A 24,629-nucleotide genomic window follows, 5' to 3' on the forward strand; every position below is an offset into this window, starting at 1 on the left:
CCCTATCCCCTGCACAATGGCAGGCCACAAAACAGTATGTAGTAGATAGCCATTGGGTGTATAGATACATATGGGATAGTCACTGGTGTATAACTACACAGTGGAGAGTCACTGGTGTATAACTACACCTTGGATAGTCATTGGGTGTATAACTACACAGGGGAGAGTCACTGGTGTATAACTACACAGCGGATAGTCACTGGTGTATAACTACACAGGGGAGAGTCACTGGTGTATAACTACACAGGGGATAGTCACTGGTGTATAACTACACAGGGGAGAGTCACTGGTGTATAACTACACAGGGGATAGTCACTGGTGTATAACTACACAGGGGAGAGTCACTGGGTGTAAAACTACACAGCGGATAGTCACTGGTGTATAACTACACAGGGGATAGTCACTGGTGTATAACTACACAGGGGATAGTCACTGGTGTATAACTACACAGGGGAGAGTCACTGGGTGTAAAACTACACAGCGGATAGTCACTGGTGTATAACTACACAGCGGATAGTCACTGGTGTATAACTACACAGGGGATAGTCACTGGTGTATAACTACACAGGGGAGAGTCACTGGTGTATAACTACACAGTGGATAGTCACTGGTGTATAACTACACAGGAGAGAGTCACTGGTGTATAACTACACAGGGGAGAGTCACTGGGTGTAGAACTATGAAGCAGACAGCCATATAAAGAGTTGCCAAGTGAATAAAGGAAAAACGAAATTCTTCTGACCCTGCTCCTCACTGTTCTAAGGATAGCTCATTCCCAATCTGGGTTCCTGCAGCAGTTGGGACCTCAGAGTCACGGTGCTCATCTGAACACTCACCAACTAATCAAGAGCTCTGTTGTCAGGAGGGGTGGCCCATGGGTGCCCTCCCCAGGGTAGACACCACATACACCTACTGTGGCCACAACCATGCTACCATTGTACCAGCATGACAATGCACATGAGGACAGAATGTGTCTCTTCATGGTTATAATGAGAAGAGTGTCACCAGGGCAGCCAAAGGCACACATGGCCCTAAGCCAGCCCCAGAGGCCATGATGCAGAGGCAAGGGAGGGTGCATGAAAGCCAAAAGCAAGCATGTCGGTTCAGTCTCCAGTTCTCTCTCTCTCTCTCTCTCTCTCTCTCTCTCTCTCGCACGCACGCACGCACGCACGCACACACACACGCATGCATGCACGCACGCACGCACGCACCAAGGAGTCAATGATGTGGTGAGGAGATCCACGAGCCAAAGAAGTTTTAAAACCATGGGAAGGATACCTAAATAATTACACCCAAGCTTAGAAGCCCAGGATTCTCTGGTTTTCACTGAACCTGTTGTAAATGGCAAGGAGCCCATTTAGATGCTTTTAAACCCAGCTTCAAATGAATCATATATGCTACACCCAATTTGAGACGGCGGTCTCTTCCAGAACACAGCAGAAGCCCACTCACGCTGAACCAGCTGCTATTTATTCCTGGAGTGGCCTCGCTCGCTGTGTATATGTGCAGAGCTGACACACCATGAGTAAAGCCAGGTAGCTAGGAGGTCCTTAGAAAAAGGAAGCAAACTGAGTCTAAGCAGGGGTGTGTGTGTGTGCGCGCACGCGCACACACATGCATGCATACATTAACTGACTGGTTGATTGATTTCATAGGACAGAGGACTAAACTCAGGGTCTTATGCATGCTAAGCAAGGGTTCTCCCAGTTCACAGTTTATACAAGATCACTGATATCATGCGACACAGGCAGATGACAGGGATCCTCTGGAGTCAGGAAATGGCTGTACTAGGAGAGCAAGGATCAAGCCAGCCCCAAGTGGAGCTGTAACAGTTGCTACCTAGCGGGTCTTCAGCTACCGCTGAACCTGGGGTCCCTGCCTTTGGTCTCTCTGAATCTATTAGGTAACTTCACATTTCCACTCCATGCTGCTATGTGTGGAGGAAACCACTGGTGGGAGGAAATGAGACAAAAGTCAGTGGAACCCTCCCTGCAGAGCCCAGCACTCTGTGGCCGGGTTGGCACTGTGGAAGCTTTTGGTTCAAAACTAGAACTTAGCACAGACTCAGGCCTTGATTCATCGCAGCAGCTGCGGTTGTTCCGCAGCACGCCGCCTTTAAATGGATCTGGACGCTCACCAGCCATGTGCGGTGCTGTCTCATCTCAGTGCCCGAGTCCTGGGAATGCCACCATCTGGCAATGGATGTGGGCTAGGACTGACGCCTTTTCGTTATCTTCCACAACATGACCTCGACCTCCAAATCTGCAAAGCCACCCTGGGCAAACCCATTACTGTGGGAAGAGGCAAGAAGAGACTGGCTAATGTCCTCCCCATGGAGTGGGGCTGCGGGGCACACAGATCTGTCCACTACAGATCCCAGGTGGCCCAGGCACAGCCATTGGATCGAATGCCACTGGAGTGTGCCCATTCTTTCCTTGGTCCCCAGAATGGCAGCCTCATGTCACCCATCCCTGTCCAGGTAGAAGTACCTTCTCTAGGGCAGGGGCTGAGGACACAACAGTGGACATTCAAGAGGATGTGCAGGGGACAGTGGACATTCAAGAGAACAGGCAGGGGACAGTGAACATTTAAGAGGGAAGGTAGGGCTATGGATACCGACAGTGGTGGAGTACCTGCCTAGCAAGTGAGAGACCCTGTGTTTGAGATTCACACACACAACCATATGCACGCATGCATGCACACACACACGTGTGCGTGCACATTTACACACATACAAACACCAGGAGTGATGGCACACACCTGTCATTCTAGCTCTTGGTAGAATGAGACGGTAAAATTGTGAATTTGAGACAAAACTAACTTGGGGAAGGGCACTCAAATACCACCAATCATCCCAGTTGAGCTTCCCTGGTCCTCCCTTGTGAGTGTGCTTCATGTCAAGTACTGACCAGCTTGGGAATACCACTCACAGGTTTATTTTATGGACTGTACGTGGCCCCTCTCGAGACTCAAGCTGGCTGGGTCCTGTGGTTGGGAGAAGCTGCTGGGAGAGAGTATGGTCCACATGCCACCAGCCCAGAAAAGAGCAGGATTCAAACTATAATGCATGGCTTCTGAAAGCACCCTGTTCCTGCACCGTGGGTCACCTGAGGAATCACGAGTTCATCTGTTCTAAGTAGGGACTGTCTGCAGAGCCACACTCCTGCAAGAAATGGCTCCCCAGTGCCCCTGTCCTGGCCTCTAGCAACATCAGACTTCCTTTCCCTTGTGTGTTGGCCCTTACTGGATATTTGACATCAGTGAGGTCTGTGTCCCTCTGCCCCGTCTTTCTCTCAGCTCCTCTCCAGACAGGACCTAGTCCCTGGGCTCTTCTCTGTGGCCCAGGCAGCCTCTCCTACCTCTAACCTCTGACCTGAGGGGTAGGGTCCAGGACCCTTGATGGACTCAGACTCAGGTAGAGGCTCACCAGCTTTGCTTCAACTTCTTATCACTCCGACAGGCATGTCCCCAGCACAGGCCAGCTTCCTGGATCCCAGACAGCGTTCTGAAATTCCCCAACAGAAAAGCTGCCCACTTAAGGGAGACAGACAGCAATTACTGGGCAGCTGTCTACATTCGGGGGAAGCAGCGTTTCCAGGTAGCATGTCCTGTGTCCCTCTGTAGATATCATCCTAATCCACAGGGTTTCACTGCCCCAACTGCCCCATCCCTGGCTCCCCCTCGGGCTCCAGCTCCCTGGGGCCCTCAATCTACAGTCATATCCACAAAGGAGTGACAGGGACAATTATATAAAGGGTTTGAAGAGGCTGACAAGTGAGCCCCAGTGATGTGCAGTACAGAAGTATTCCTGACAGCCCCTCAAAGATGGATACAAACTATCAGACCCCCAGGCCAGCTGCGTGTCTGCAGGGAATTACAATCCATCCCGCTCCCTGTAAGTAAACATCCGCCTTTTCAAGCTTCGTGGCCAGTTCCTTCCTACAATTTGTGCTATTTTGGGACACTGCAGTCACTGGAGAACCCAGTCATCAAGCAGCCTTCAATCCCTCTTGCTTTTCTCCAGACTGGGGTTGGCAAACTACAGCATGGACGCTAAGCCGGCCCTCTGCCTAGCTCTGCAGATAAAGTTTTATTGAACCCAGACACTGAAGCCTCTTTCAGGAGCCACTGTCTTTGCTCACCACAGAAAAAAAAAAACAAGACATTTACTGTCATCCTTTACAGAACAAATGACTCTAGTGTGTGTTACAGAACAAATGACTCTAGTGTGTGTACTGGGGTCCCTCAAACACAGGGTCCCCAAAGCCAAGACTGCTCTCATGGTCTGGTAATATTTCCAGCTACAGCCGGCTTCTTCCTGGAGTCTCTTCCAGTTCTGCCTAAGAACTATGGAAAATGCTATTCATACCATCAGAAAGTTTGGGATATTTGTTTGTTCTGTGAGACAGGGTCTCACATGGCTGACCTCAGATTCACTATGCAATCAAGGATGGCAGTGGGCTCCTGATGTCCCTGACGTCAGTGCAATCACACCGAGTTTACTCCAAGTTACAGACGCAACCCAGGACCTTGAGCGCGTTAGGCAAGCACTCCACTGGCTGAGCTATACCCCAGCCCAGCAAGTTTGGTTTGCTTTTCAAATTATTTGTGGATGAGAGTGTGCACACTCGTGTGCCACAGGACTCACAGGAAGGTCAGATGACAGCTTTTGGGGCTCATGGGATCTGTGGATCAGACTTGGATTATCAGACCTATGCAGCAAATGCTTTTACCTACTGAGCCATCTCACAGGCCCACAGGGAAAAATTAACCATCTTAAACCCTACCATGGAGACCCGAAGGCCACATGGCATTCTGCCAAACAGCCAGAACCAGTGGACATTCCTGGTGTGAACAAGAGCCTGGCACATACAAGATGGTGCCAGTTCACACTGCTGCCTAGGGACCAGTTTGTCAGTTGTTGGGCTGGTTTTGTTTATTTGAGACAGGATTTTATTATAACCCAAGTCAGCCTTAAACTCAAGGTAATCCTCCCGCCTCAGCCTCTCGAGTGCTGAGATGACAGGTTTATGCTACACATGGCAGAATTAGTTCTTTTGTTGTTTAATGTCACAGTATGTCACCAGTGTGTTCAGCTTTAACACCTACACAGCATTTCCTAGCGCTCCAAATGCCTGTCCAAGAATAGCTCCTCATTTGATAATCCAAGCCCCCACCCGCGCGAGGTCCTTCAAGAAACAATACATTAAAGCTGACACTCGGGTGGGAATGCCCCAGTCAATGAAGTTCTTGCACACATGAGGACCTGAGCTTGAACCCTAGAACCAAAACAAAACAAAGAAAAGTTGGACTACTGGTGCATAATTGGTAGCCTATGACCCGTCCGCGCTGCCCACCTAGGGAGTTCCTGGCCAGTACACAAGCCTGGGTGAAAACACTGACCAACAGTGCAGTGGATACCCACGGGGAGTTGTGCCCAGGGGACTGTGGGCTGGCTGGGTCAGAGGCATGCACCTTTCTCCCAGCTCTGCATGTCTGCACAGTGATTCCCAGGGAAGCACTTCCACGCTGACTCTGTTCCCAGCTGGAGGTCAGGGTTTGCCGTCACTCCCCTGAAGTGGACCCAACAAACACACTGGAGCCTGGCCGGCCTCATCTCCAGGAATCTTCCCGGCTCTACTTAAAGACTATTATCAGAAACATGACCAGAAGGTTCTTGAAGAGAAGGGCGTTGGCTAGGACCAGCCCAGAGGCTGTGCGAGGCTGGAGTGGCCTGGGAGAGGATGGCTTGAAGGACAACATTGGAGCAGGACTCCACCCTGGGCCCAGCTCGACAATACACAACCCAAGTGACTTCAGAGAAGAATGTCAGCATTCTGTGTTCTCGGCAGGAGCCAGGGAGCATTTTACATGGCAGAGAAAACGGTAACTCTTTCCCTGAAAGAACTGGCTGATATTGGCCCAAGAACTGCCAATGTACAAGCAAGTGCTCACTAGATTTAACCAAGTACTCATCTCACAGAACACCCCTGGCTCCATCCCTTGGAAGGTTCCCAAACACGCAAACTCACAAATGGGAGCACCCCTAAATGCAATGTCTCTTTCCAGCGACAGCCCTTTCTTTACCCTGGACTATTTCCACAAGCCTGCCCGAGCCCCAGAATGCCTTTTACAAAGACTTAACTAGAGCACCTCTTCCAGGGAGCCCATGTGATCCAAGTTCTCAGTGTATCCAATCAAATCTGGCTCAGGAGCCAGGCAGAGGTGGCGTACCCTTTAATCCCAGCACTCGGGAGGCAGATGCAGGTGGATCTCTGTGAGTTCGAGGCCAGCCTGGTCTACAAGAGCTAGTTCCAGGACAGGTTCCAAAGCTACAGAGAAACCCTGCCTTGAAAAAGGAAACAAACAAAACACTGGCTCAGGAACAAGGCACAAGCTGCTCACTTACAAGGCTGGCATTCCCATGACAGCCCACCCTGGTTACAGACCCTTCCAGGGTCACCGGAAGCCCAATGACCTTTGGAAGTGTCCAAGACCAGCTGCCTGGTGCACAGATGGCCCTGACATCCCCCTCTCCATCACTGGCTCATCAGCAAACGAGCACACAGAAACAACCCTCACTCTGACCACTTGCCGCCCCCACTGCCACTCATGCCTCCATCACTTGCTGGCACGGTCGCAGACTGCAAACTACCCCTAGGTTTTCACTGCACCCAGTTACTATTGCAGTTTCCTCTTGAACCAAGAAAAGCTGAACAGCTTTTGTGTTTACAATAAAGTTTTTTTTTTCCAAAATTTCTTGTAAAATAATTGTACTGAACTTTTGAAAACATGAAAAGTTACCACAAGGTAAGTGGGAATGGCCAAAGCCTTTATTTGTTTAATGTGAAAAGGGAAACTACCAAGAAAGGGTAAAGTGGACACAACAGGGCGAACGCAGGCTATCAGGAAGCTCCCCTCCCGAAGCCAGCGGCTGGGCTCTCTCAATCAGGAGCTGCATGTGACCCTGTGTTGACTCAAGACCGAGGACAGAGGAAAGTGTGTAGCACACTTTCTTGAAATGCAAACCAGCTCCCAAATCAAGACTTATTATCAACTATGAAAGCTCGGCCTTAGCTTATGCTTATCCCACCAGCTCTTATAACTTTATTTAACCTGTTTCTCTTCATCTACATTTTGTCTGGGGCTTTTTACCTTTCTTTCATTCTGTATGTCCTACTCCATGTGTAGGGACATAGCCCCACCCATTGGGGGCGTGTTCGCCTCGGGCTAATGTTTAAGGATAAATGGGCGTGAGCCCAGCAGCATTTTTCTTTTGCTCCGCTTTTCCAGTGCTCCGCGGGAACCTGTGGTCCTGTAAGTCTATTTCCTTATTAAAGCTGTATATATCTATATAATCTGTCTGCATTCATTTGCGCCACCACATTTGGCGTCCCAACGTCTGCCCCCGACCCGGCACAGGGGGGGGCGCAAGCTCCACCTTTCCCGGCTAGTTGCCTGAGCTCAGGAAGGCAATTTACAGCGTGCTCCCTGCTCGCTTTCCCTTCCCCCACTCCAGGCCACTACAGTCGCAGAGCAGCGACCCCCCCACAGAGCAGTTAATAGCTCCCTGCTTCTTCCAAACCCTCACTGCCTGATTTAAGGGAAGCAGCTGCGGTTTTGAAAATAAAAGCCGCCAACCCCTTCCCTTAACAGGCAGTATAATAATTTTTGTTTTGAGTTAATTGTTTCAGACCGGCTCTGACTTAGACCACGTGGACTCAGGTGCATTTCTTTAGCCACCACTGGCAGGAAAACTTCATTACAGGTACATAATTTTCTTTTATAAATAAGAAAAATGTCTGAAAACATTACCATTCAAGACTTTAACAGCCTTTTCAGTTGTACCATGTGGGAGATTTTACAAGAAGTGTCTGTCAGCCCACAGATATGGATCTTTCTGGGATTCGTAGTTTTCCTTGGTACTGTATGGTTTGATAATAGAAATATGATAAAGTCTTTACGAGACGAGGTTGAACGCTTAAAAACAATTGAGAATGACAACAATCTTCTCAAAAATCAGTTTGAAGTTCTCCAGGCAGAAAACAGATCTTTGTTTAACACAACTCTACAAACTGAAAAAAATTTAGAAGAGGTACAGGCTGATGTTAAGGAGAAATTCATTACTATGGAAGAAGGAACAGCTGATTTGAGTCGTAAGCTTCAGTCCCTTTCAGTAGGAACTGAAGCATTAACGGCTGATATTAAGGAGAAATTCATTACTATGGAAGAAGGAACAGCTGATTTGGATCGTAAGCTACAGTCCCTTTCAGTAGGAACTGAAACATTAACTGAGAGAATCAAAACTGCTGAATGTGACAATCGGATTTTGTCTAAAGCTTATGACAGATTGACAGAAAGATTATCTATACAAGAAGGCACGGTATATGCTATAAAAATTATGTCCAAAGATGAGACGTTATCTCTAATGGACAAACTTCATACTTTAGAATCCTCAATGAAGGCTTTAGAACATAATTCTGGACAGGAGATTCAGACATTAAAGAAGGCAATGGTGAATAGAATTGAAAAGATTGAGGAATTTCTAAATTCTGAGGAAGAAGAGCAAGAGGTAGAAAGGCATATTTTAACTAAATCTGTGGGTAAATCCCTCCGGGACAATTCCCACAAAGCTCTACCTACAGTTCTACCTGCCTTTCCAGTTGTAACAACTGAGAAAGTAGTTGGTTCCAGAAACCCTAGGGTCATCAAGGAAGATACATGGGAACCTGTCCGTATGAATGATCTCAAAGAAATTAAACAGGCTGTAATGACTTTTGGAATGAATGCCTCTTTTGTTAAAGAGATGCTAAGATCTTGGGCCACGACGAATAAGGTCACGCCCAATGACTGGTTTCAACTGAGCTCTGCTGTCCTTGAGAGTGGAACGCAATTGAAATGGAAATGCTTATTCAGGCAAGAGGCTAGACTTTTAGAACAGCAGGAAAGAGCAAAGGGAATTGAGATTTCCATAGATCAAATTTTGGGAGAGGGGCTATTTTCTGAGCCTCAGGAACAAGCTAATTTGGATGAAAACATACTCTCTGTGTGTACTACAGCAGCCTTAAGGGCTTGGGACAGGGTGCAAGACCCAGGACAGAGGATGGAATCATTTGTCAGAGTTAAACAGGGTCAAAGAGAACCCTTTAGTGACTTTTTACAAAGAATAACTAAAGCTGTACAAATAGGGATATCTGACCCAGAAGCAAGACGTATAATGATCGAGACTTTGGCTTATGAAAATGCAAATGTGGAATGCAAAAGGATTTTGGGACCTTTAAAGCTCAGATCAGCGCCATTAGAAGAATGGGTCTTGCATACACTAGATGTTGATACATTTGACTATGGCACTGAAGCATGGGTAGAAGAAGCAATTTCCAACGGTAAAAGGAGACATCAGAATACCAAATGTTTTAATTGTGGCAAAATGGGTCATATGAAAAGGAATTGTAGACAACGGATTTTCAGAAATAATAATAATGCATCTTCTAGAAATAACAGAAATAGGAGGACTCAGCCTTCAGGTTTATGTAGAAGATGTGGAAAGGGCAGACACTGGACGAATGAGTGCAGGTCTACAAGAGATAGACAAGGCAACCTGATACAGACGGGAAACGTGAGAGGGGGGGCCTCACAGGCCCCCATGGCAAACATGGTTCAGTCATTTCCAGTTACTACAGAGAACATGACTCGTCAGGACAATTAGAAAGCCCCATGCCTACTGTTACAAGCAATAACAATCAGAAAGATGAGTTCCGTGTGTTTTGGCAAACTTCTATAAATGACCAAAGACCAAAGCTGAGAGTGTGTGTAAATGGCATTTTTATTACTGGCCTGCTGGACACAGGTGCGGATGTAAGTATCATTACCCCAGAATCGTGGCATCCATATTGGCCTCTTCAGAATGTAAATGTTCAGCTGCTGGGAATTGGAACCCTATCTCGAGTAAGGCAGAGCACGAGATGGGTTGAATGTATAGGACCAGAGGGACAAATAGGAAAATTAAGGCCATATGTAGCCAATATTGCAATGAATTTATGGGGTCGTGACCTATTACAACAATGGAATACCCAAATTAACATTCCTGCTACTTCTAGAGCCTATATTTCTGGGGATAATATTAAAAGATATTACAAACAGAGAAAACCGGCCATTCGGGCTGTACAAGAACAAGCAATTGATGTCCCTTCAGAGATACCAACAGCCTTGCCTTTAAAATGGTTGACTGAGAAACCAATATGGACAAAGCAATGGCCTTTAGCTGAGGAAAAGTTACAGGCTTTAGAACAGTTGGTACAAGAGCAATTAGATGCTGGACATATAGAAGAATCTACCAGCCCTTGGAATTCTCCTGTATTTGTGGTTAAGAAAAAATCAGGTAAATGGAGAATGGTGACAGATCTCAGGGCTATCAACAAGGTTATTCAACCTATGGGCCCTCTGCAATCTGGAATTCCTTTGCCCTCTTTATTGCCAAAAGGATGGCCTCTCATAGTTATTGATTTAAAGGATTGTTTTTTCACTATACCTTTACAAAAAGAAGATAGAGAAAAATTTGCCTTCACAGTGCCTACTTATAATAATTCTCAACCTTCGAGGAGGTACCACTGGGCCGTCCTCCCCCAGGGTATGTTAAATAGCCCCTCCCTGTGCCAATATTTTGTGAATCAACCATTGCAAATAATACGCAAGAAATTTCCCAAATCGATAGTATATCATTACATGGACGACATTTTGTTATCCGATTCAAACATGGATACCTTGAACAGACTGTTTGAAGAAATAAAAATACTTTTACCAAAATGGGGATTGCAAATTGCTCCTGAAAAGATTCAGAAGGGAGATTCTGTTAATTATTTAGGTTATAAAATAGGTTTACAAAAAATTAAGACACAAAAGGCACAAATTCGGAGAGATCGCCTATGGACTCTTAATGACTTTCAAAGACTATTAGGGGACATTTCCAGTCTACGGCCAGCTATTGGGATAACACCTGATCTAATAATTCATTTGAACAAAACCTTGGATGGTGACAAAGATTTAAACAGTCCCAGAGAATTAACAGCTGAAGCAGAAAAGGAACTGACGATGATTGAGGAAAAATTACAACAGGCACATGTGGATAGGGTAAATCCAGAGCTCGACTGTATTCTCGTCATACTACCATCAAAAATTTCCCCTACAGGAATTTTAATGCAGAGAGATGATATTATCTTGGAATGGATCTTTTTACCACATAAACCAAGTAAGAAACTGAAAACTTATGTAGAAAAAGTCTCTGAGTTAATTATAAAAGGCAAGTTGAGACTTCGTCAACTAGCAGGCATAGACCCAGCAGAAATTATAGTGCCTTTCACTGCTGATGAACTAAAGAAATTATGGGAAGATAATGAACCATGGCAAAGAGCTTGTGCTAATTTCTTGGGAGACATTAATAACAACTATCCAAAAAGCAAGAGGCTTAACTTCATAAAGAGAACTTCTTGGATCCTTCCTCGAATCGTCCGTGATACTCCAATAACTGGAGCCCGTACGTTCTATACTGATGCCAATAAATCAGGGAAGGCAGGTTACAAATCAGAAGACTTGGGTAAGGTGGAACAAAGTCCTTATGATTCTGTCCAGAAGGCAGAATTATATGCCATTCTTATGGTGCTAAGGGATTTTAAAGAACCTATTAATATAGTTACTGATTCACAATATGCAGAAAGAGTTATTTTACATATTGAAACTGCTGAATTTATACCTGATGATACAGAACTAACCTCTTTGTTTATCCAGGTGCAAGATTTGATTAGGAACAGGCTTTGCCCTATGTACATAACACACATCCGATCCCATACGGGTCTGCCAGGTCCTCTAGCACAAGGTAATGCAGAAATTGATCAATTATTGATTGGTAGTGTGCTACAAGCCTCTGAATTTCATAAAAAACATCATGTTAATAGCAAAGGTTTGAAGAAAGAGTTTTCTATTACATGGCAACAAGCTAGGGAGATTGTAAAGAAATGCCCTACTTGCTCTTTCTATAACCAAACGCCACTGCCTGCAGGGGCTAATCCAAAGGGCACCCAAAGGAATGAAATCTGGCAGATGGATGTGTTCCACTTTGCAGAATTTGGCAAATTAAAATATGTTCATCACACCATTGACACGTATTCAGGCTTTCAGTGGGCAACGGCTTTAAGTTCAGAAAAGGCTGATTCAGTTATCACTCATTTATTAGAAGTCATGGCTATTATGGGTATACCTACACAAATAAAGACAGATAATGGTCCTGCTTATGTCTCTAGGAAAATGAAACGGTTTTTTGATTATTACAATATCAAGCATGTTACAGGTATACCATACAATCCTACAGGTCAAGCAGTCATAGAAAGATCAAATCGAACTATAAAGGATATGTTGAACAAACAGAAAGGGGTGGAAAACACCCCCAGAAATAGGTTACATAATGCTTTGTTAACCTTGAATTTCCTCAACGCTAATGAGAAGGGAACATCGGCTGCAGAAAGACATTGGATAATGGAAAAGTCTACTGAACTAAATCAACCAGTTTATTTCAAGGATGTGCTGACCTCACAATGGAAGCCAGGAGATGTGCTGCGTTGGGGAAGAGGATTTGCTCTTGTCTCCACAGGTGAGGAAAAATTGTGGATTCCATCAAAATTGATAAAGGTTCGTTTTGATGAAGAGAAGCCAGTTGGGAAAGATAAATAACAATTCAATCACATGGATGGCAATCATACTGATGGTAAGTAATACAAATAGGTTGGGGGCAGGGTTCTCTTCTTATCTCCACAGGAAAATACCCATCTTCAAAGAATTTAAGGTACCCCTAATATTTAATTACTGATGGAGGGACTTGTTCTGTAAGTATTAATTTATATATATATATAATATATATATATATATATATGTCTTAAACTTTCTTTGCTTTTCCTCATATCTGTGTCTTTCTTTATATGTCAGTATATGTCCTTGTTGTTAATGTTTAAATTTCCCATAACAAGCAACAAATTTTCCTACAGTAATCTTTGAAGTTTCCAGGATGAAGATGGGGCCCCACAACATCAACTCCATCTGGTTTTTATGACGTCATTTTTTTTTTTAAAGCGCTAATATTAGACCTGTTTTTTGGTACCAACTACAAGAGACAATTTCGAATGGTGCACATTTTTGACAACACTCTGGTCGGACCTTCTCAAAACGCTCTGAGACTAGTTACAATTTTCTTAGGTCAAAGGTTAATTTGGAAATTTTACCATCATTTGCTTTCACAGGACCCCCTAAGAAGAACGTCGCCCCCATGTCAGCTAGAAGCAATCTTAGAGGACGGCATCCCCTCTCCCAACAGAGTTTGCCCTCAGGGTTGGGGACATCTTTTAATGGTTGGTTTAGGGTTGAGGGGATGGGGTGATATTTTTTTTTTGGAAAAAAAAAAAAGAAGAAGAAGAAGAAGAGGAAGAAGAAGGGGGTAACTGGTTTTTTGGGATGATTGGTATTTGTGAATTACTGTCTATAGAAAATTGTACTGGTACTGTTTCTTGTATATTGATATGTTGAATATTGAATATGAGTGTTCCTACCTCTATTTTTGTATGAGTATGCTTATAACTTTGTCCATATTGTATTGATACATCTACCATATTACATTGTACATTTCTACCTCTGATACTATGACATTGTTTACAGTTGAAGATCATTGTCTTCATATATTGCACAGTTGTTTATTCTTTTAGTCTTCAAAGTTAGATAGGTATTGAGAATTATATGTTTGTCATATTTATTTTTAAGTTTATCAGGTCTTTTAGTTACATAGAGATTATATTTAGTATAGATAGTATGATCTTCAGCCTCTTCGAAGAGCTGTAGAAAATGGCCTTTAATCTAACCTAAAATTTCTATGCCAAAGAGACACAATTACTCCTGGCAACACCACTCTACTCCCGAGAGAACGTTGAGCACCAAAGACACTCCACTGGGAGCTTGTCTTCTTGGCAGAACTGGCCTTTGGGTTAAGAAAAGCCCATACCTCAACTTCTGACAAAGATACAGAATATCCCTAAGTGGATGAAACAGGATTGTCTTATCTTGCCAAGACAGGGTAGGATAGTCCTAAGAAAGTTCCTTGCCTTTAATAATGGTATGCCAGTTATGTTAGGCCTTAGCCAAAGTTGGTTGACTCAACATTGCAAACGAGACTTTGGGTGATTGCCCAGGTAGTCAGTTGTCTCTATCAATTGTTGCACATTTTGGATATCTCTCGATTGTTAAGTAATATTTATTCCCTTCTCAGATCTTTGACGGAGTTGAAGATTATATAATTGTAGTTACTCTCTATGTTATTTAGACTCCTTGAGATAGAATGTTTAGCAAAAGTTTTGTTCTCAATATTGTTTGTTATATTTATTATTTGTTATTATTGTATATAGTTGTATTTGGTTTGGTTCTATCTTATTTAGACAAAAGGGGGAGATGTAGGGACATAGCCCCACCCATTGGGGGCGTGTTCGCCTCGGGCTAATGTTTACGGATAAATCTGCCGGGCGTGAGCCCAGCAGCATTTTTCTTTTGCTCCGCTTTTCCAGTGCTCCGCGGGAACCTGTGGTCCTGTAAGTCTATTTCCTTATTAAAGCTGTATATATCTATATAATCTGTCTGCATTCATTTGCGCCACCACATCCATGTCTGACTGGTGACTGCCTGGCTAGCCCCGGGCATCCCCCTCTCTTTCTCTTTCTAGCCTACATTTCTTTCCTCCTTATTCTCTCTACCCTCCAGCCTCTTCTGTCTGGCTACTGGCCATTTATTAGACCAATTAGGTGCTTTAGGCAGGCAAAGCAGCTCATCTTTACATCATTAAACAAATGCAGCATAAACAAATGTAGCACCCCTTTACATAGTTAAAGTAATATTCCGCAATGTGGAATGACTTGGAGGGAGACTTCCACTTTGTGTATAAACAGAAAATGCACCCAGTGTTGTTCTACCAGAACAAGGACAGGACACCTAGACTCATGGCAACCCCTGGGAATCAAGAGGCCACAAAGGCTATGCTTTATACACAGTAACATGAATCCTTTGACTTTTGTATGAAAAAAAATATATCTGTTTAAGCCTCTGTCCATAAGGGCTTGTTACACACAGGTAAACATTACCAATAGACTCGGAGTTTGGCACAAGCTAGTTACCTGGACAAAGTCTCTGCTGAGCGGATGTGGGGGCTGTGGTGGCCTTGAAGAACCACTCAGTACAGTTATAAAAGACTCCATGATTCAATGAAATGGCCTGTGAGCACCTGTGAGCAGACCTGGCGGCAGGTACCCAGGAAGTCCTGTCAGTGCGCATGCAACAGAAGAGCGGGCCCTTTGCAGACTGTCTCTGAGTGGTGGGATTTGGTGGGGGGGGGATGAGGAAATTTAACATGTCTAATGGAAACATGGGCTTTCTCTTCATCCTAACACCACCTCACCCTCTGCATAGGCCTCGACTAAAAGGAGCAGATAAACCAAAATTGTGAGCGGCAAACTGCCAACCCAGCGATACAACTCAGTGCCGAGACCCAGCTCCTGCCCCAGCCCATCATGTGACCAGCTGGCCGGTCTCCAGCACAGCCCTCACACAGTCACCTACAGTGACACAAGGTCTCCACCTTGGCCAGGCACTGCCAGCCTGGGACTGGGGCAACAACCCAGTCTTCCCCAAGCACACAACCTAGGTTCTGGCTGGCAGAGGGGAAACCCAAGGATGAGCCGAAGTTCTCGGTGACTCTGCCCTGCACTGCCCTTTTCAACCTGACACACAACACATCCCTGTTAAGCCACAGCCTTTCCTTTCTTGTCTTCCCCCAAACCATGCATTAATATACATTTTAACAGTCCCACAGTCTTTGAAAATTCAAACTCTTTAAAAGAGCCAGTGTCTTTTAAAATCCAAAGTCTTTTAAAAGTCCCTCAACTGTGGTTTCCTGTAACATCAAAAATAAACACCTTTTCACTTCAAGAGGGAAAGGTAGCCACAGTCTGAACAAAGCAAAAACCAACTCCACACTGAATAAATAAGTCAACAGCCAGTGTCTGGGATCCACTCCCCATCTTCTGGACTCCTCCAAAGGAGTTGGGGAGGAGTTGGGTCGCTTCTCTGTCTCCGCCCTCCGCAGCACACAGCTTGTCTTCCAGGCTCAGGCTGGCTCCACTCCACTGCTGCTGTTCTTGGTGCCCATCCCATGGTACTGGCGTCTCCAAAATGCTGGGGTCTCTGCTGCAACTGAGCTGCAGTTTTACCAACAGCCTCTCCTGGGCTCTCTTCAGGGACTCCAGGCCTGCCACACAGTGCCAAGCCTCAGCTGCTCTCCATGACCCCTGCAGGCCTTCAAAGCCAGCACCACCTGGTGACTCTTGCACTATCAAGTTCAGCTGCCATCACGAGGCAACCTTGGCTGCCTCTGGACCCCAGCTTCTGTGTGCTGGCCCTGGGGACACACTTCCCAGAAGACTTCACCTAGTGATGCTGGTCTCTTCTTAATCACAGCTGACTCTTCAGACCCAGCTGACCAGAACCACAGATTCTCAGTTCACAATAGCAGGGCCTTCATAGACTCTTTAAACTCCCCTCTGAAACCTCACAAGTCAGGCCTCAATCATCCTCACTGTTCTCAAGATTTTCATCATCCAAGCTGCAACCGAACAGCTCACTGAGCTCTCAGCACTCAATGGCTTTTCTGCCTCAAATCCTAAAGTGCTTCCACAGTCCTCCCCAAAACACCACCAGGTCCATCACAGAAGCATCCAACTATGCTGGACCAATCTGTCTTAGTAACAGTTACTATTGCTGTGATGAACACCGTGACCAAAGCAAGTTGGGGAGGAAAGGGTTTATTAGCTTACACTTCCACATCACTGTCCATCACTGAAGGAAGCAGGAACTCAGACAGGGCAGGAACCTGGAGGCAGGAGCTGATGCAGGGGCCATGGGGGGGTGCTATTTACAGACTTGCTCCCCATGGCTTGCTTAACCTGCTTTCTTATAGAAGCCCAATAGCTCAGGGATGGCACCACCCACAATGTGCTGGGCCCTCTCCCATCAATCACTAGTTAAGAAAATGCCCTACAGGTTTGCCTACAGGATGATCTTTTGGAGGCATTTTCTTAATTGATGCTCCCTCCTCTCAGATGACACCAACCTGCAGTCAAGATGACATAAAACTAGCCAGGACATGACTCTAGGGCAAAAGAAAATTCTACAGCTGGGGCTCAAGCAAGGCTCCAAGGCCTGAAGCAACCACCACAGGGACGACATATGATCAATACTGTCCCCTCGGTTCCCAAGCCCATCATTCTTACCAACTGGCTTCTGGAGGGGCTGGAATTACCCCCACAAACACACTAGCAGCAGCTGCCTCACCCACCTCCAGGGGATTCACCTGGGACTCACTAATTGACAGATAATGAGTCATAATGAGTGTAATAGAGTCCTTTGCACTTTAGCTAGAGGGAGCCACAAAGCACCTCAGAGAAAGGTGATAAAATATAATTAAAATAAGTTTCCAGTTTTTCTGCTGGGGTGAGGAATATGGCAGGTGGGGTGGGAGGAGCCTGATCTCGCCTGTACTGTGGACATGTTCCATCTTGAACCTTGTGACTGTGCCACCCATACACATGACAATCGATTCTTTTCTTTTTTCTTTTGCACATGTATATGTGTGATTAGCATGTTCATGTGTGTGGGTGTACATGTGTGCCCGTGTATGGAGGCCCCAGGTTAGTCAAGTATCTCCTTCAGTCTCTCTCTACTCATAAATTAAGGCAGGGCCCACTGATGCAGCTATATAGCCAGCTTGACCAGGGCCCCTGTCTCCAGCTCCCAAAGTACCAGGATTACAGATTGGGGCTGCCATACCAAATCCATAGCTCTTAGACAGGTGCTAGGATCCGAACTCTGAGCCTCATATTTGCACAGCAAGATCCTGTCTATGGAACTATCTCCGAGTCCAAAATCAACTCTGTAAACATTCAGGTACAAGCAGGCCATTTAATCCCAGCACTAGGGAGGCAGAGGCAGGCGGATCTGAGCTTGAGGCCACATGCAGACCCTATTTTCACTGGTGGCCCACGAGCAGGGACACAGCTGTGAACAAGCAGGCCAGCATGGAGACCATGGGGAAGGTCCTGATGCTTACTGAGCTCATAAATGAAGGACAGAGTTGAGGCCGTATGGAGGGAACTGCCATGGTCATCGGCATCACCATTTAGAGAGGCTGGGGAAGGTGGGCCCTCCCACCTCACCACATGCAGGAAAACTCAGGAGGGTCTCCAAGGAAGAGAGGTGTCCTGGAGTGTGTACAGCAGGTACTAGTTGCAAAACGTATCCTCAGATTGCAAACCCAAGGAAGGACTGGCTCAGAAAGCTGCCAGAAGACCTGCTCCCATCCAAGTGACCACAGCCCAGGAAAAGCCGCACCTGAGCCTCAGTGACACCAGGAGAGGCAAGCCAGCTCACCAGACTCCACCAGCCAATGTCAGCCAACAAGGCAAGCGCATTTCAGGTCTGGCAGAGAGCTGCCAGCTCCACCCACGTGTTCGGATACTGAGGACAGTGTCCTCTTGGCTACTGAACATCAGACACTAGATCCCCTGGTGCTGGGGCACAATGCAACGCCATGTCCAAAGGTCCCCACGATGTCCCCACACAGATAAACTGCAGGGAACCCTAGAGGCAAGCTTCTTGATGGTATACCTTAGGGACACCACACCACCCAGATAAACCAACTCAACCTGGCTGGAATCCAGCCAGGACTCTGGGGCAACCCCACTTATGACACCCCATTTCCTAGAACCACTGACTCACCAGGAAATTAGTTTAAAATACTGGTGTCCCCAAGTTGTCACAACAGGATAGCAAGAAGCACTCCCTGCTGAACAGAGCAGCCGACTGGCCAAATGATGGGGGCCACACAATCCAGTACTGGGCTGCGTTTTAACCAAGTTCACCAACATTTATTGACTCCACCTTTAGTAATGAACCCAAAAGTCAAGGTTCAGGTGGAGCTCAGGAAGTGGGGTGTGGCACAGATAAGTGATGGACTTAGGGCACACCAAGATGAAAGTGTCCTCCTGTGATAAGGGGAAGAGAGCAGGGTCCCTTGCAGATAACGTGATCAAGGAAGGCTCCATGGAGGAGTGACATCACAGCCGTGTGGCTTGGGAGGTTGGAGACAGCAGACAAGGGAAAATCATGATGTCTAGAGTCAGATTCAACTAAGAGTAGGGTCCCTGAAGGAGAAGAGGCAGCTGGGGCTGGTGGAAGGAGGGGTAAGGGAATGCTCGCTCGTAGGGGGAAAGGGCAGATCCCACAGGCTGAAAGTACCATTTGAGACTCTGCCAGAAAGTCTCCCTCCCTCTCCCTTTGGGGGCTCTATGGTGCCTTTCAGAGCAGGAGAGAATGGAGTTACCCACCTACCTGAAACCTGCTCCAGGACCGTAGGCTTCCTTCTGGACAGATTGAGGGGGGAGGGGAGGTGCGCTGGCAGCTCACCATGAAAGTCTTCCCCAGCCTCAGTTTCCTCATCTGTCAAAGGGCTTATGAATCATAGACAGGAAGAAGCTTGGCACTATTTATATGTAGCTCTCCACCATGTGACGGGAATCAGGGACACAGGTATGAACAAGCCTGGCCAGTGTGGGGGCCAGCAGAGGAAGGTGGGTAACGATGGATAGAGACCGAGGGAACACACCAGTATGTTCCTTCAATCCAAGACGTTGCCATTAGTAAAAGTCCAGAGCCCACTGACCACAACAGCGGCTTCACAAGTGAAGACACCATCTTGCAGCAGACATGCATCCTCTAAGGAAATAACTCCACTCCCCCAAGGTAAGGCCCCAAGTTCCCAACAAGAAGGGCAGCTCCAAGCACCACTCTGTGTGGTGTCTGCTGTTGCTGTAGAAGGAAGAGTCCTTCACACTTAGCCCCAAGATGCTGATATGACCATGCCAGGAGGGGACAGGAGGGTCAGGAGCGCCCTGTAACATTACTGACACCAGGAAATGGCATCAGCTAAGCCTGTATCCTCTAAGAGAGCTGCTCAGAGACACCACCTGGATTTTCAGTGATCAGTGTGCTGGCTAGTTTTATGTCAACACGACACAAGTTAGAGTCATCTGAGAGAAGAAAACCTCAACTGAAACAAATGCTTCCATAAGATCAGGACGTGGTCAAGCCTGTGGGGCATTTTTTTGATTAATGATTGATACTAGAGCACCCAGTCCATTGTGGGTGGTGCCATCCCTGAGCCATTGGTCCTGGGTTCTATAAGAAAGCAGGCTAAGCAAGCCATGGGAAACAAGACAGTCAGCAGCTCCCCTCCAAGGCCTCTGCATCAGCTCCTGCCTCCAGGTTCCTGCCCTGCTTGAGTTCCTGTCCTGAGTTCCTTCAGAGATCAACAGTGATGTGGAAGTGTGAGCTGAAATAACCCTTTCCTCCTCAGTTGCTTTGGTCACGGTGTTTGGTCACGGTGTTTTGTCTAAGACACCAGGGAACCACGGGGGGGGGGGATAGAAGCCTAGAGAGATACGGGCCTGAGCCATGCTCACTCACAATTATAGCACAATTCCAAGCCGGGCAGTGGTGGCGCACGCCTTTAATCCCAGCACTCGGGAGGCAGAGGCAGGCGGATCTCTGTGAGTTCGAGGCCAGCCTGGTCTACAAGAGCTAGTTCCAGGACAGGAACCAAAAAGCTACGGAGAAACCCTGTCTTGAAAAATAAAAAATAAATAAATAAATAAATAAATAAATAAATTCCAGAGTCCCAACGTCTTAACTGCTCAGCAGCTAACTAGCCAGAATGAACTAGGACAGTCCTTTAGAGTCGGGAGTCTGAGAGACAGGATGCCTGGACAGTGTGGCTGTGGGTTAGAGTGAACCTTGAATTCTGGCTCATGCCATTGGTTATGGGCATCTGTGGGCAGCCCACTACAGTTTGCAAGACAAGACTGAGTAACAGGACATGGGGAGGGTGTCACTCACTTGCAGTAAGTGACTGTTTTCATGTGTCAGTGCCAGAGAGAACTGAACTAGCTCACTGAACATGTGTGTATGCATGGCAGAGGAGGACATCAGGAACCCTGCTTTCTGCCTATTCCCTCAAGACAGGGTCTCCCACTGAGCAGAAACTAGGTTGGTGGCCAGCAAGCTCCACCAGTCCTCCTGTCGCCACCCCAACAGCACTGGGATTACAGGTGTGCACACAGCCGTGCCCAGCTTCTTATGTGCCGATCTGAACTCAGACCTTCACGTTTACATAGCAAGTGCTCTTACCCACTGAGCCACCCGCCAGCCCTGAACATCTCTGAGAATGTTTTTATTTAAATTTTGAAAAGTGAATCATGGAACTGTGGATGTAGCTCAGTGGCACAGTGCTTGACTAGAATTCTTGAGACTGTGGGTTTGATCCCCAGCAAGGCAAGACATAACAATTAGATAAAGAAAGAAATGAAGTCAGGAGCGGTGGAATACCATCTGTGACCCCTGCTCCTGGGAAGTGGGGCAAGAACATCAGCAGTTCAAGGTCATCCTCAATTCTGTGACAAGTTCAAGGCCAGCTTAGTCTATGCGACCCTGCCTCAAAGAATGAAACAAAATGGTGCATCTATCCAAAGGAACAACAGCAGGGACCAAAACACACAAGCCTTGAAACAGGACACCGAAGGAAGTTCACAAAAGACCACACAGTGTATGACCAGACTGAGAGGAATTGCCCAAACAGAAGTCCATGGAGACCAAAGCAGGCCAGCGGTGAGGAAGCTGGGGGGCGCGGGGGGGGGCGACTGCTACAAGGGTAACGCTTTCATCGCGATGACAAAACTGTCCAAAAGCTGATCCCGATGACGTTGTATCTGTCCATGAAGATAACAGTAGCCACTGCCTCACAAGACATGAGCCAGCTGGGTGGGATGGCATCCCAGCCAAGCCATGGCTTCAGAAGCCACAGTCCAAGATGAAGCTGTACCAGCAGAACAAACAGAAGAGCCTGGGAGACACTAAATTCGGGCTTTGCATGGGTTCATGTCCCAGCGCTGGAGCAGGAGGACTTCAAGTTCCTGCCAGCCTGGTTTACAGTGTGAGAATCTGTCCTAAAAAGAGCTGGAGACAGAACTCAGTTGTGAGAAATCCTGAGTTCAATATTCAGCATGGTAGCCCAGGCCTCTCCTGCTAGCACTTGAGAGTTCAAGGTCATCCTCAGTTACATAGCAAGTTCAAGATCAGCCTGGGCTACAGGTGACCCTGTCCCAGAAAAAAAAATAAGAATTTAAAATAAATAAAACAATCCCAAGCTTTTAGCCCAATGAGCTTGCTCAGACCCTTCATCTGAAAAATGAGAGCAAGAACAGGTCCTACCTTGGGGGTCCCCATGGGATCTCAGGTGTGAGAGACAGTGTTTATTGTCACCTGGGAGCTGGTCCTCTATGCCTGTGAGGGAGTCCCTTGACTATGGTAACTGATGACTATCCATCTTAACTGTGGGCAGGGCCATTCCCCGGGCAGGAATCCTGGGCTGAATGAAATGGAGAAGGGAGGGCTGAGCCCTAGCATATTCCATGCCCACCTCTTGTGTTTCTGACTACAGATGCGATGTACAAGCTCCCACTGCCTCGCTGTCACCACCGTGATGGACTGATCACCTCTGAACTGCAAGCCAGATACAGCCATTCTCCCTCAAGTTGTGTTAGTCAGGGGATTTGGTGGCAATCACCAGAGAAGGAAGAAAGACAGCGGCTTTGTGCCTGGCACCTCCACAGAACCACACCGAGATTCTGCTACCTGGAAGATCCCTGCTATGCTTTTGGGGAGCCCTTGGGCCACCACAGGTCAACACAGGCCTGAACTTCAGATCTCAAAACCATAAAAACCCTGCTTCCTTGTAAAGAGGCCACAACCCAGCCTTAAGTCCCAAAAATCAGCCAGGGGCTTGATGAGGGCCAGCCAGGCAGCAGGCCTCTGAGGTCCAGGGGCCACAGCATGAACCCTAGACCTTACTAGCAAAGGCAGTGGTGACCACTATGGCTGCCATCGGGCATCTTCCATATGCTTACCATACAAAGACCAAGTGGCAGAGCTGGGGAGGTACTCACAGTGGAACAGCCATGAGGATCTGAGTTAGGATCCTAGCACCCACACAAAAGCCAGCATGGTGGTATACAGCTTTTACTTGAGCAGCGCTGGGAGCTTGGACGGCAAGATCCCTGGGGCTCGGTGGCTGGCCAGACTCGTCAAAAATGATGAGCTCCAGGTTCAGTAGGAAATAGCAATAGAGGACACTCAGTGTCGACCTCTGGCCCCCACATGCCCACACTCAGGACAGCACAATCTTGTGCACACACATACATATACCACCCCAACACGCGCACACACACACACATACACTATATATATATATATATATATATTACACATACATACATACATATATATATGTAAACAAAGGAACTAATAAATAATGCTAAGCCACCTGCAGTCAGAGCTAGCCACTGGTGCTGACAATGGTGACCCAGATTTATTGGAGGGAGTCAGTGAGAGGAGTAAGCACTGAGCAGGACTAGCTAAGTCAGCATCAGAGCTGGTACAGATGGACAGGCTGGGGGAGAGGAAGGGAAGAAAGGGGTAGACCCACGTGTCTGGTGGGGTAAGAGCCTGCATTCTATGTGACCCTAGAGGTTGAGACCCTACCTCGGCCCCATGTCACACAGCAGACTATGGATGGACTGGGCTATGCAGTGTCCCCATCCAAGGTCACAAAAGAGCAGTACCATTCCCCTGCAGGTACCCGGCCCCCAACTCACCTCTGGGAACCTGGCTCCATCACCCGCCCTGCCCTGTGGCTCCCCACACCCTCTCCTCTCTCTGCCCTTCCAGGGCTCCATGGCATGAACAGCCCTCTTCCCAACAGCCGAGCCAGTCTTCCGGAAGCTGCTCTGCAGCCAGGGGAGGAGATAGAGGGTTCTGGGGAGCTCATCTTACACCAGCCACCTCCCAAAGGGCCACTGGCTAGGATTTGGATGTTGGCCAGGCCTCAGCAGGGACAGGAAGCATTCCCAGTGATGGCAATCAGGCCAGGCTTATGAAGGAGCCTAGTGTGCTGGCCAGGATGGGATGAAGCCACTTGGACCAGTCCCAGTCAACACAGCCCCCACACCATGAGTTAAAACAGCGCCAAACGAGTGTGCCTGAGAGAGATGCTGTGGTCCCCACCCTACCCTAACTCCATCTACCAGTTAGAGTTTACAGAATTCTAGAAGGAGCTGGCCCACTCAAAACAAGGAGGAGTATGCAGCCATATAAAATGACAACCCGTATGGATGGAGGGTGTTGGATGCTCTTCCAGAGGACTTAGGTTCGATTCCTAACACCCACATGGCTGCTCACAACTTCTGCAATTTCAGTTCCAGGGGATCTGATACCCTCACAGAGACATACATAGAGGCAAAACACCAATGCACACAAAATAAAAATAATAACTCATTAAAAAAATAAGAGAGGGTACTAACAAACTGAGTTCTTGGGACCTTATCTTACAGAAGAGAAGCTGAGGCTCAAAGGGGCCATGTGACTTGCCCGTTCTATGGCACGGACTT

At 47.0% G+C, this 24,629-nt stretch overlaps 1 protein-coding gene across 1 annotated transcript in view; it reads right to left on the reverse strand.

The window, feature by feature from the left end:
• The window catches only part of LOC130870912 (uncharacterized protein KIAA1671-like), a 34,506-nt gene extending 10,608 nt beyond the window's left edge, over window positions 1–23,898 (reverse strand). The window contains exon 1 of the mRNA XM_057763860.1: window positions 23,838–23,898. The gene's annotated coding sequence lies outside the window, so the exon portion shown is untranslated. The remainder of the gene's footprint in view (window positions 1–23,837) is intronic.
• Window positions 23,899–24,629: the final 731 nt, after the last annotated feature.

The sequence above is a fragment of the Chionomys nivalis genome, chromosome 3 (assembly GCF_950005125.1).
Source record: "Chionomys nivalis chromosome 3, mChiNiv1.1, whole genome shotgun sequence".
Lineage (NCBI taxonomy): Eukaryota > Metazoa > Chordata > Mammalia > Rodentia > Cricetidae > Chionomys > Chionomys nivalis.